We start from the raw sequence: 11,279 nt of genomic DNA on the forward strand, positions 1-11,279 counted from the left end.
ATTCCTCTTGAATTAGGGGACCTCTTCTTGAATTAGGGGACCTCTTCTTGATTAACATGGAAGGACTCATGTCCTTCTCGATACTTTCTATATAAAAAAACTTTATCATAGTCTCTAGCTATAATTATGTCTTCTGAAATAGAGGATAGTTTTACATTCTTGATGAGGTTATTCTTCAAAGGTAGATTAAGCTTCCAAATGAATCGATGGAGAAGAGTTACCTCATCCATCTTTGGAACAAATTGGAGAAGTTTAACAAAAGTTTGGTGGTATTCTTTTAGGGTCTTCCTTTCTTGGGTTAGCTCCAAAAATTTTCATTTTATCCTCTCGAAATCCTGGAGGACAAAACCTTTTTTACGAAGGTGTAATTTCATGGCATCCCATAACTGATTCTGATTCTAGTCGGTGGTGCTGATCAATTACAACCTACCACCATTCATGTTCATAAAGAAGGAGCATCTAATATTGAGTTTACTAATTCTAGGTACATGCACAAGCAACATGGTCTGAAATTGTCTCCACCCAATATGTTTATACTTCTTGAAAACTCTGACTTGATATATCACTTCAATGCAGGAAAACGACATAATGACATGAATGATTGGGATTATGGACACTTCTATTTATACTACCCCATAAGGAGAAGCGGCCTTCTTGACATGCATAACATCTGTAGCATGATCTCCTGTGACAATCAAGTCATCCACATAGATGACAAGTAAGACAATCCCATGATCTATTTTCTTCACATAGAGTGAAGAATCTGCTGAAGAAACCTGAAATCCAAGGGAGATAAGATATCAGCTTATCTTATCACTCTAAGCACGAGGTGCTTGCTTCAAACCATATAATGCTTTCCTTAATCTGCATACATGAGTGGGGTACCTTGGGTGTACATATCCTTATGGCTGTGCCATATAAACTTCCTCTTGTAAGTCACCATTTAGAAATGCATTTTTCACATCCATTTGATGCATTTCCCAACCATTTGCTTTGGCAATGACTCTACATCCATTTTTGAAATCCTCAATGAAGCAACCATGCTCGTTGAAACAAACCTGTAAAAATTTGTTCCACCATTTGACCAACTAAGGCCAAAATTTTTGTAATAGAAGGCACATACAAGACATCTGCCAATAGACTTTGTTTCACCATTGTGCATCACCAATGGTACACTTCCAACATGTGTGATAGCATGTTGGGAATCATCTCCTGTCTCCACATAGCCTTTCACATCCATTGGCTTCATATGCTCAAACCATTCACCATGACAAGTCATATGGTTTGATGCTCCAGAGTCCATATACCAAGTGTCATCACTGTCACCATTTGTCATCATAGATCCCACGACATGTTTCATGGGACAAACAAGTGATTTGCGCTGCCATCATTACTACTTGATGCAAAATTTTCACCATTTGCATAATTTCCACCATGTTGTGTTGCTCTACCCCCTCTCAAATCATTTTGTTTGCGGTAACAATCATGTGCCATATGACCAAACTTCCCACAGTAATGGCATTCCACATTTTGCATAGATGCTTGTTGGCCTTGCCAACGTCCTCTTCCATGAGGATTACCTCTTTCTCTCTGAGGTGTATATCCACGACCACCTCTGGCACCATATGTAGGCTGAAAATTTTGTTGTGCGGTGACCTATCCTGCCATCCATGACCATCACCATGACCTTGTGATGCAAATCTCCCCCTGCCTCTAAATCCCCTTTGTGTGAGTAGAAAGCTTGATTCCTACCATTATCATCATGGCTAGTAGATGCATCATGAAAAGAGTCACTGAGTTTGATTTCCTCAACAAGCAAGAGTGAAACTAACTTATCAAAATTTGGTAAACCTGTACTTTGAACAAAAATAGATGTATCAAAAAACTTGTACTCCTTGCCAAGACCACGCAAGGCAATGTCTACCAGATCATCATTAGGCATGGGGGCATTGATAGTTGCCAGTGCATCTGCATACTTCTTTATCTCTTGTACATAATCATGAATACTCCTTCCTTTCCACTTCACATTATGAATCTGTTGTCTCAACTAAGACTTACGAGCACTAGTATCTGTATCAAACAACTTTACCAATGTATCCCATGCATCCGAGATACATATAGACAAGTAATGCAAAACTCTGTATGCTCTCTCTGACCACTGTTTATGAGCTACAACTTCTTGTTGTGTAGCTTGTCGGGGTAGTTTTGGCTCTGGCTCTGCACCTGTAACAAGGTTCCAAATCCTTTTCCCTTCAGAAAGATTTTAATCATGTACTTCAATGCCTGGAAGTTCTTTCTATCCAACTTCTCACCCACAACCTGTACTGGATTGTCTGACATATTTGCTCAATGCAAATGCACCTTTTGCACATGTCCAATTATGTAAATGAGCCTTCCTCACCTCAACCACACTCTAATAAGTATTCCAAATACTCCAAAGTACTCAACGAACTTCACTGTTGATGTACAAATTCACTCTAATTGCATTCAAATTGAACTGGAATACACAGTCCAAAGTACCCTATTTTGTCGTGCATTCCAAGGCTTCAAATTGCAATGTAGTGGTTCAATCAAGTGTGGATAACTTATATTGATACCTAAACAAGCTCAATGTTGCATATCAAAACCAACCAAGGTGCGTACATACCAAAAATATCAAATCCCCTTCTCTATGTTGAGAAAAACCAGTAGTAGTAAAAGTGCTCTAATTCCTTTGATTCTTGTCCAAATTGAGAGACCAGGCATTCATTAGCTTAGCAATGATGTCTACTAACTCCATGTAAAAAGAATTAGACCAATTGTTTAAGTTGAGAGAGTAATTAGCCGATTAATGACCCTTTGTTTCACTAATCACTATAGACAACAAATTTAATCAGCTCATAATCAGCTCAAATTTAATCAGCTCATAATCAGCTCCATAATGCATAATTATTCCAACCAACCACATAGAAACCTTCTCAAGTGTGTGTACCACAAAATTGCTAAGGAGATTTTGGGATTAATCAATCACAAGACTTGAATTTGGCCTCCACCTAGCATAGTATTGAAAATTCTGCACTGTTTCTTTCCCACAGTCTGTGCCGCTTGCTCTTGAGGAGAATTGGGTGGTTTTTTGTAGTAATTGAAGGTAGATGTGAGTCCCCAACACTCCTAGGTATGTACCCAATCCATCAATGTAGTGATTTTTACAAAAAACCAGCTCCAATTTCATCCACAATGAACATCTCTTCTCTGTTTTTGTGAGGGCTTCAAAACAGTGAATTTCCACTCACTTAAATGCATCAACTTTGCTCCAAATTCAATGTAGGGCTTGCACATGAGTTGCCAATACATTCCCATTTGCAAGATACATGATTCTTTGTCAGATTTGCAACCATTTGCCTCATACATTCACCACACTCAAGCTTCAATGGAGAGCTTGCAAAACAGAAATTTTTCTTTGCTTTGGGCAACTCAAATCTGGTGTTGTTTGTGGTTTTTGCACCTGCAATCCGCTCAAGGATGTTTAGTAGTCCTTACCTGGTAGGCCAAGCTCTAAGATTTGATGAAAATTGGTGTGCTCCAAGCTTCATAGCTTTTTTTCAAAGCTTCTTCTCCCTCTTCTCTCACTCACTCATAAACCCTAATAGAGAGCACCAGGCTCTGATACCATGATGAAAAACACGTAGAGGGAGAGGAGACACACACACAGGAGAAAACCCTAACCATAGAGGGAAGCCATCTCCCTTCTCACACAATGCATAAAGCCATAATCCATAATCTACAACACACTACATGTGTTGTGTCCACACACTGCTAACCCTAGCTAATGTCCACACACTATGACCAGCTGGACGCGGTCATTTATGTCTCACACATGTTACTACCTAACATGCCAGCACATAGTGCAACTAGCGTAAGCTGACATCGAGCTTGAATCTCAACATTACATCTGAGATCTTCATTTTTTTGAGAATTACACATCTGGTGCCTTGGGATTGACACATCCAAAGACTATCAGGATTAACACGTCTGAGATGATTAGTTTTATGAAAATTACACATCTAGTATCTTGGGATTAACACATCTAATAGCATGATCTTCTGGGAGTTATACATCCAAAGTTAGTGTCTGAGATGGGTTCAAGATCTTGGATGATCGTCCTAATGTAAAGCATCCAATGGATGGCATTCACACGTCAACTATTCAAACCTCAATAGAGTTATAATCTTAATAATTTATAATATGCAAGTTAATGAGATATATCCTGAAAATTTCTCTAAACAAAGTTTTGGTCTATCCTTCTAGTCATTTAGGTTAGGGTTTTGCCGCAAAGCAAGGCACCTATGCTGGTCCCTAGTTAAATGAGCAACCATCTCACCACTAGAGATAAAAGAAAACATTTCTTCATATACCAGGTCCATGGGATGCTCGGGAGAGTTGCTCCTTCCTCTTTAGATTGTACCCCCCTACATTTGGCTAGACCGTAAACGGTGAAGCATCCAAAAATTCATCATCCATGCCAACTGCTGGCTCTCCCGAATCCAATCGAGAAAGGTAATCTGCCAGCACATGCTGAGCACCAGGGCGATGAATGACTTCAAAATTAAATTCCTGTAACAATAGAACCCATCGAGCCAATCTGCCTATCAAATTTTGTTGCCGCACCAAGTAAAGAAGAGCAGAATGATCCACATGAAAGAAAAATCGTCGGCCCAAAAGATAGTGCCGAAACTTCTACACAGAGTACACCATTCAAAGGCCTTCCCGCTCTCTAACTGAATAATTCTTTTCAGTAGAAGACAACTGGCAACGATTGGGATAATAAATGGGCCGAAACCACCCCGTATCTGCTCTTGCATCAAAGCACTGCCAATTGCCACCTCCGAAGCATCCACAAATACATGAAAATCCACCCCCCAACAATCAGGAGGAATCATCTCCACTGGTGCTTTAGAAAGTTGAATCTTGAGCCGGCGCGGGGGGTAAGCCAAATCACAGTCTTTAGACCATCGAGATTCCTTGTGGTCAAAATGAGCGACTGCATTTAAAGGAATTGCCAAATGCGCCAAGAATCACAAATGACGACCAGGCCATTGAGTTTGGCCCAGAAATTGCATACAGCCTTTAGGATCCACAGGTGCAGGTTCCTGCATAATAGCCGCCACTTTATCTGGATCTACCGCAATGCCATCCTAGGAAATGATGTGACCCAGCAGTTTGCCACTTCACACCGCAAAAACACAGTTAAGTAGATTAAGACTGAAGGACACCTCCCGACAGCGCTGAAAACAGAGTCGCAGCCCCAAATGCAACACACAAGTGCCAAAGACACTCAGATCATCCAAAAAAAATGCACATGAAATCGGTGAGAAAGGGCCCAAATATTTCATACATGTCGCGCTGGAAAAGGTGGAAGGTGCATTGCGCAATCCGAGAACCACATTACTGTGCACACAAACACCCCCCATGTGCGGTGATGAATGCAGTTTTGGCTTGATCCTTTGGTGCCATCCAAATTTGATTGTAGAGCCACTGAAGCCATCAAGAAACGAGTACATCTCATGCCCTGTTACATCATCCAGAATGGAATCCATGTAGGGCAAGGGAAAAGGATATGGGATTGTGGCCACATTAAGCTTTCTGTAATCCACATAGATGCGTGATTTTTTGTTCTTCTTTGGGACAATGACTATAGGAGAAATCCAGTCTGGGTTTTCGATAGGTGCAATGAATCCCACCCTTAGCAAGCGGTCTTCCTTGACACCTGCTTGGCTACATGCGGGTTTATGCGATAACGTTGCTACCGGGAGGGTATCGCATCTGGCTTCAAGTAAATGCAGTGTTGGTAAAACTTTGGGTCCAGACCTTTCATGTCAGCATAATCCCAGGCAAACACATCCCTGAATTCCCGTAGAAGTTCCACCAGATCAATTTTGAATGAGGGTTCCAACAAGGTACTAATTTTCACCGGTTGAGTCTCCTTGTCATGTCCTAAGAAAATGGTCTCCAAGACATCTTCTTTGACACGGGTAATGCGGATCATTTGTGCCTCAAAAGTGCGCTCCTTTTCCAGAATGTCTTTCATGTTATCTTTGGGTGCATACTCATGTTATCTTTGGGTGCATACTCATCAGTAAATTTTCCCCAAAGAGTTTCCCCTTGTCCATGGTGACTGAACACACCGCAGGCGCAGGCCTGAGGTATTCCTAATACATGCCACATCCACTGAGTAGAATGGAATCAAGTCCTCATTTTCCTATAAGAATTTTACCTCTTCGTCTTTATCCAGCCCATCTACCATATTCACTATTTCCGTAATGACAGGCCAAACTGAATTGCTCAATTGACACCATTCCCTCAAAGCAAATTTAACCTTCCTACGACCCCTACGGATGGTCATTAGATTATGCTCCCAATTATGCCAGACCTTTGCCTGCGCAACCAAGGATGATCGAGCAACAAATTGTACTCCTGAGCAGAATCCTCCATGCTCAGCACTACAAAGGACATAAAGGATATGCTAGCCACCTCAATCACCACGCCCTTCAAGATGCCCAAGGGTCAAACTCTCCTCTCATCAGCCATGCGTACCAGAAATGGTGCAGGATCCCATGGTTGCCAACCCATGCGCTTATATTACAGGTGGACTCTGTGGCAATATTAACACACCAGCCCCACCATCGATCAACACTTGATCAATCGTAAGGCCTCGAAAGCCTATGAAAATTTTAAGAATTCTTATATCAACCACGAGTACTGTCGCCACACGGGCTCCAGGTGTGCTGCTTGCATGGATAACACCGTAGAAGCCGGTGTGATCGCCTTGCCCATCTTCTTTGACAGAAGGAGTGCTTTATGAAAATTTGGAACCAATTTAAGAAGCTGACCCAATTTGATTTGTAGAGGGGCATCTAGCAATCCATCCCATCCTTCACTCTCGTCCGAACTGGGCTGTTGGGACGGTTGTTCCAAAAGATCCTTCTGAACTTATGGTAGAGAGGCTGCCCGGATTGAGGTATGTCATCGATGAGAGTCATAGCATCCTGAAACTGCACTTTACTAGGTCTTGGTGCTGGAACGCATTCTGGAGTTTGCTTGTTCACCCAGGAAGTAACTTGCTGGCAAACAGCTTCCTGTGCTGGCCAGTCTAGAAGTCGTTGCACTGTGCGCCTGTTGGGGGACTTTGATTTGTGACCAGAATGTGTGGCCACACGCACCTCCCGATCCACAGTCTCCTCCATCGACTCAATCTAAACCATAGCCACCGCCGGTTGTTTTCCTATAGCTTTTGCCTATTTTTCAGCTTTCTTCCGATCATACTCCTGTGCTTCTGGGCAATCTTGGCACCAATGTCTTTCCTTTATGCAGAAAGGACAAATTTTTGGACGATCTATGGCCCGGCCTCCACGACCACGACCACGACCACGAGCGCTACCCCTACCGCCACTATTGTTGCTATAGGGTTGCTCAGAAGTGCTCCCAACCTGCACCCATGCAATCCTTTTCACAAATATTTTAGCATTTCAACTTGAGATTGTGTGATAAGACATTCTTCATTAAGGCATATGCTATTGTTTAAAAGAATACAAACTTTAACTAGTAAATCAATCAAATAGATCACTATTAACAATTAATAGAGAAGCCGGGGCCATACCTCAACCCCTAAGAATGATATATAATTGAAAAACAAAATATATATATACCTTATAGAAATTTGTTGTTTATCGTTGTCCTTGCTTGTCGTTTTAATAAGAGTTTCAAAACTTGGTATATGAGAATAGAGAGTCTTCTAATACCTTCTCTTACGATTGAAATCATCCGATCATCCCCAAGTTTTATCTCCTCTTACTCATATTCTGACTTTTCTCTCTTTCGAAGGTCTATGGCAAAATAGCCTTCTCTTGTAGGGCTACGACATACTATTCTTTCTTTAAAAGAAAAGCTCTGGAGTTTTGGTCTCTTTCTCTGAAAAGATCATAGCAATCTAACCTTCTCTTCCAAGAGATTAGATAAGAATGAAGGGATATATACATCTCAAGCTCTAGGATTACCTTGATGCTACTTGCTACCTTCTTATAGTTTTTTTCCCTGAGTAGAGACCCTGACAGAATCAACAAATTGTTTCGGCCATAAAAACTCAGAATATGGTCATATAACTAGTTTCTATTTTTGGAGATACTTATCTCTTAATAGAACTATTCTTGTCTTCTTATTTCTTTTAGGATTTTTGGAGCTAATATTTTTATTCTAACACTTTCCTAATGTTTCTAGCCTTATTGTCTCACTCTTCTCTAAGTGCACTCTCTTTCCTTATTGAAATCTATATTAAAAGAGACACATACATACATGGCTTGGGAGGGACATTACAACTGTCAATCCATTACTGCCTATGCAAATAGTGAAAGGCAATACCCTCAATACCAAGCAGCTCAATTTCTTCGTTCAACAAAAGAATGCAAGGCACTAAAATTGAGAATGGAGAAAAATGATATTGAACTTGCAAGACTACGGAAATAGTTGAGGTAAAAGGAAACAAGCATTGGACTACGACAAAGGAAGAGAAAGCTCAAGAACTTTGAGAACCTGAAGCCTGGATCGGGTGGGCTAAAGAAAAGAATCCAAGCAATAAGGTAAGAGATGTATTTAAAGCTTTGTTTATTTTGTGTTCTTGATCTTAGAACTTATCATTAGGTGGTTTAAAGAAAAGAATCCAAGCAATAAGGTATGACTGTGTTAGAAATTATCATTGACTGTGTTCTTAATGTCAGATATTATCATTGTTGTAACTATAGGGTTGTACTACATCTTGACAAGGAAAATATTAATCCGAATATGCATCCAGCAAAGCAATTTAAACCTCTTCTTACATCAAGAATGGTAAAGGAAATGTTGTAGGAAAAGAAGTTCAAGGTGGTTAAAAGAGATATAATAGAACAATTTGTCAGTAGTAATGCAGTCTCCACAATATAAATACAAGATGCTATGGACAGTAATGGAGTCAGTCGAAGAGGTTACAATGCTATTCAGAAGTCACTATCTTGAGTTCTTGATACCAAGGGAATCAAAGGAAAACTACTTCCAACTCCTATAGATGTCTTGAGATTTCGGGACAAGCTGAATGCAGAGGTATTGCAATACATCGGTAAATCCTACCACATTAAAGAGGAGTTCAATGGAGAAAGTGGCAGCATTCAATACAATCAATTCAACAATATATTCCTAGATATGGAGCTTTTGCAAAAGAGAATGGTAGAGTTTTATGACATCACTTACAAGGAGACAGGGGGTGTGCTTCAATTTGTCATCAAGCTTGATGAATGTGAGATTATTAAAATGAAAAAGGTAGAAAGAGTGACAATAACACTAATGAATAGAGCACTCAATAAATGCATGAAGGATGATAATCCGCAATATTTCAGCGTGCAATCTGAAACAAATATATGGTGGCTAGGATCATTTGAGGTAGATCATATTGCATTTATCTCTACTACAAACTTATTTTTCTATTGTTTAGGAAGGAAGTTGACATTATCTATTTATCTGTACAGGTCAAGAAAGAAGATCATGAAACATTGTTTTGGGTGTTTCATCATACACCCATTCCTAAATTGATTAGCAAACAGATGAAGGGAAACATAATCATTAGTGTCGACAACAAGGGAGACTTCCAAGTTCAGTGGCATCTTGCAGGTGACCTCAAGACACTCAAGTGCTTATTCAATTGCAGCAAGGGAGCTAACGCAAGGTCACCCTGACTTTATTGCATGGATTCCACAAAAGAGCTAGAATCTAAGTGGTGGAGAAGACCACCAAACCAAAATATGATTGATGAGAACTTTTGTCCTGTATTTGAGATTCCTCTCATCAATGTACATATTTGTACCCTTCATGCGTTGTGCCGTATCATTGAGAAATTGGTGTTTCTCTACATTGGATTTTCTTGGAAGATAAAGAAGGTGCCAGAGAGGAAAGAAGCCCTTTGCTCATTGGAAAAGGTGTTGTCTGAGATTGGACTACATGGAGGGAACATTCGTATTCTGAAAGAAACTAAGAAGTCAACCAATGAGAAGGATGTACTAATGAAACCATCAATTGGAGGTGTTAAAGCAAGAAGATTTCTATCAGAACCCCTCCACAGCCAAAAACACAAAAGCACCAAGATAGGAAAAGTACATAAATCAAACTACATTAGAATAATCAAATACAAACAATGGAAAAGTTTCCATAATGCAGTGAAAGATCAAGAGAGTGAATCAAGGCCTGCAAAGGCAAAGGTTTGGCGATCAATTGATGTTCTTTTCAAAATGTGTGACAAAGTTAATTGGACACAACAAGATAAAAAGAGCTTTCAAGACAACATGCAAACTTTCAAAAGAGTCATGAAGATAGCTTGGACAGATTCAACATAACACACTACATGGTAAGGTTCATGATTATGTTCTTTTAGTTTACATGCACAACTGATTGATGCACATATGATTCTCTCTTTGTTGATATGCAGCATATTCTCTACAACCATATGCCATTTTTTATCCAAAAATATGGAAACCCTAGTACTTGGAACACTCAAGGGATGGAAAAGTCACACTATATGGCACGAAATGCATATTTCAGGCATACACAACATGGTGGAGGAAGGAGAAAAGCACACAGCATGCATTGTAAGGTCCCTCCCAAGCCATGTATGTGTCTCTTTTAATATAGATTTCAATAAGGAAAGAGAGTGTACTTAGAGAAGAGTGAGACAATAAGGCTAGAAACATTAGGAAAGTGTTAGAATAAAAATATTAGCTCCAAAAATCCTAAAAGAAATAAGTAGACAAGAATAAGAGATAAGTATCTCCAAAAATAGAAATTTGAATTTAGGTGATAAGAGGTCATATTTAGGTGATAAGAGGTCATATTTAGAGTACTTTTACATATTTAGAGTCCATGCATACTAAAAATGTGGAAAAGCAACGCGTTTTGAAAGATGTTGCATTTGTGGCTATATACAGACGTTTTTGCCTATTCTACTCGGGATGGCTTGTAGACTAGATGGCTTCCGGTTCTTTTGACTGGTTATACGACCATATTCTGAGTGTTTATTTGGGAGTTATTGCCAAAACAATTTGCTGATTCTATCAGGGTCTCTACATAGGGAGAATTGTAAGAAGGCAGCAAGTAGCATTCCGGTAATCCTAGAGCTTGAGATGTATATATCCCTTCATTCTTATCTAATATCTTAGAAGAGAAGGTAAGATTTCTATGGTCTTTCTGAGGAAGAGACCAAAAACTCCATAGCTTTTCTTTTAAAG

At 39.8% G+C, this 11,279-nt stretch overlaps 1 pseudogene; it reads left to right on the top strand.

Annotated features, from left to right (window-relative positions):
• The first annotated feature begins 9,207 nt into the window (after window positions 1-9,207).
• LOC147626084 (uncharacterized) lies at window positions 9,208-10,391 on the top strand (annotated as a pseudogene).
• The last annotated feature ends 888 nt before the right edge of the window (window positions 10,392-11,279 follow it).

Source organism: Cibotium barometz, chromosome 23, assembly GCF_041138505.1.
Source record: "Cibotium barometz isolate CiBa-2024 chromosome 23, ASM4113850v1, whole genome shotgun sequence".
Taxonomy (NCBI): Eukaryota; Viridiplantae; Streptophyta; class Polypodiopsida; order Cyatheales; family Cibotiaceae; genus Cibotium; species Cibotium barometz.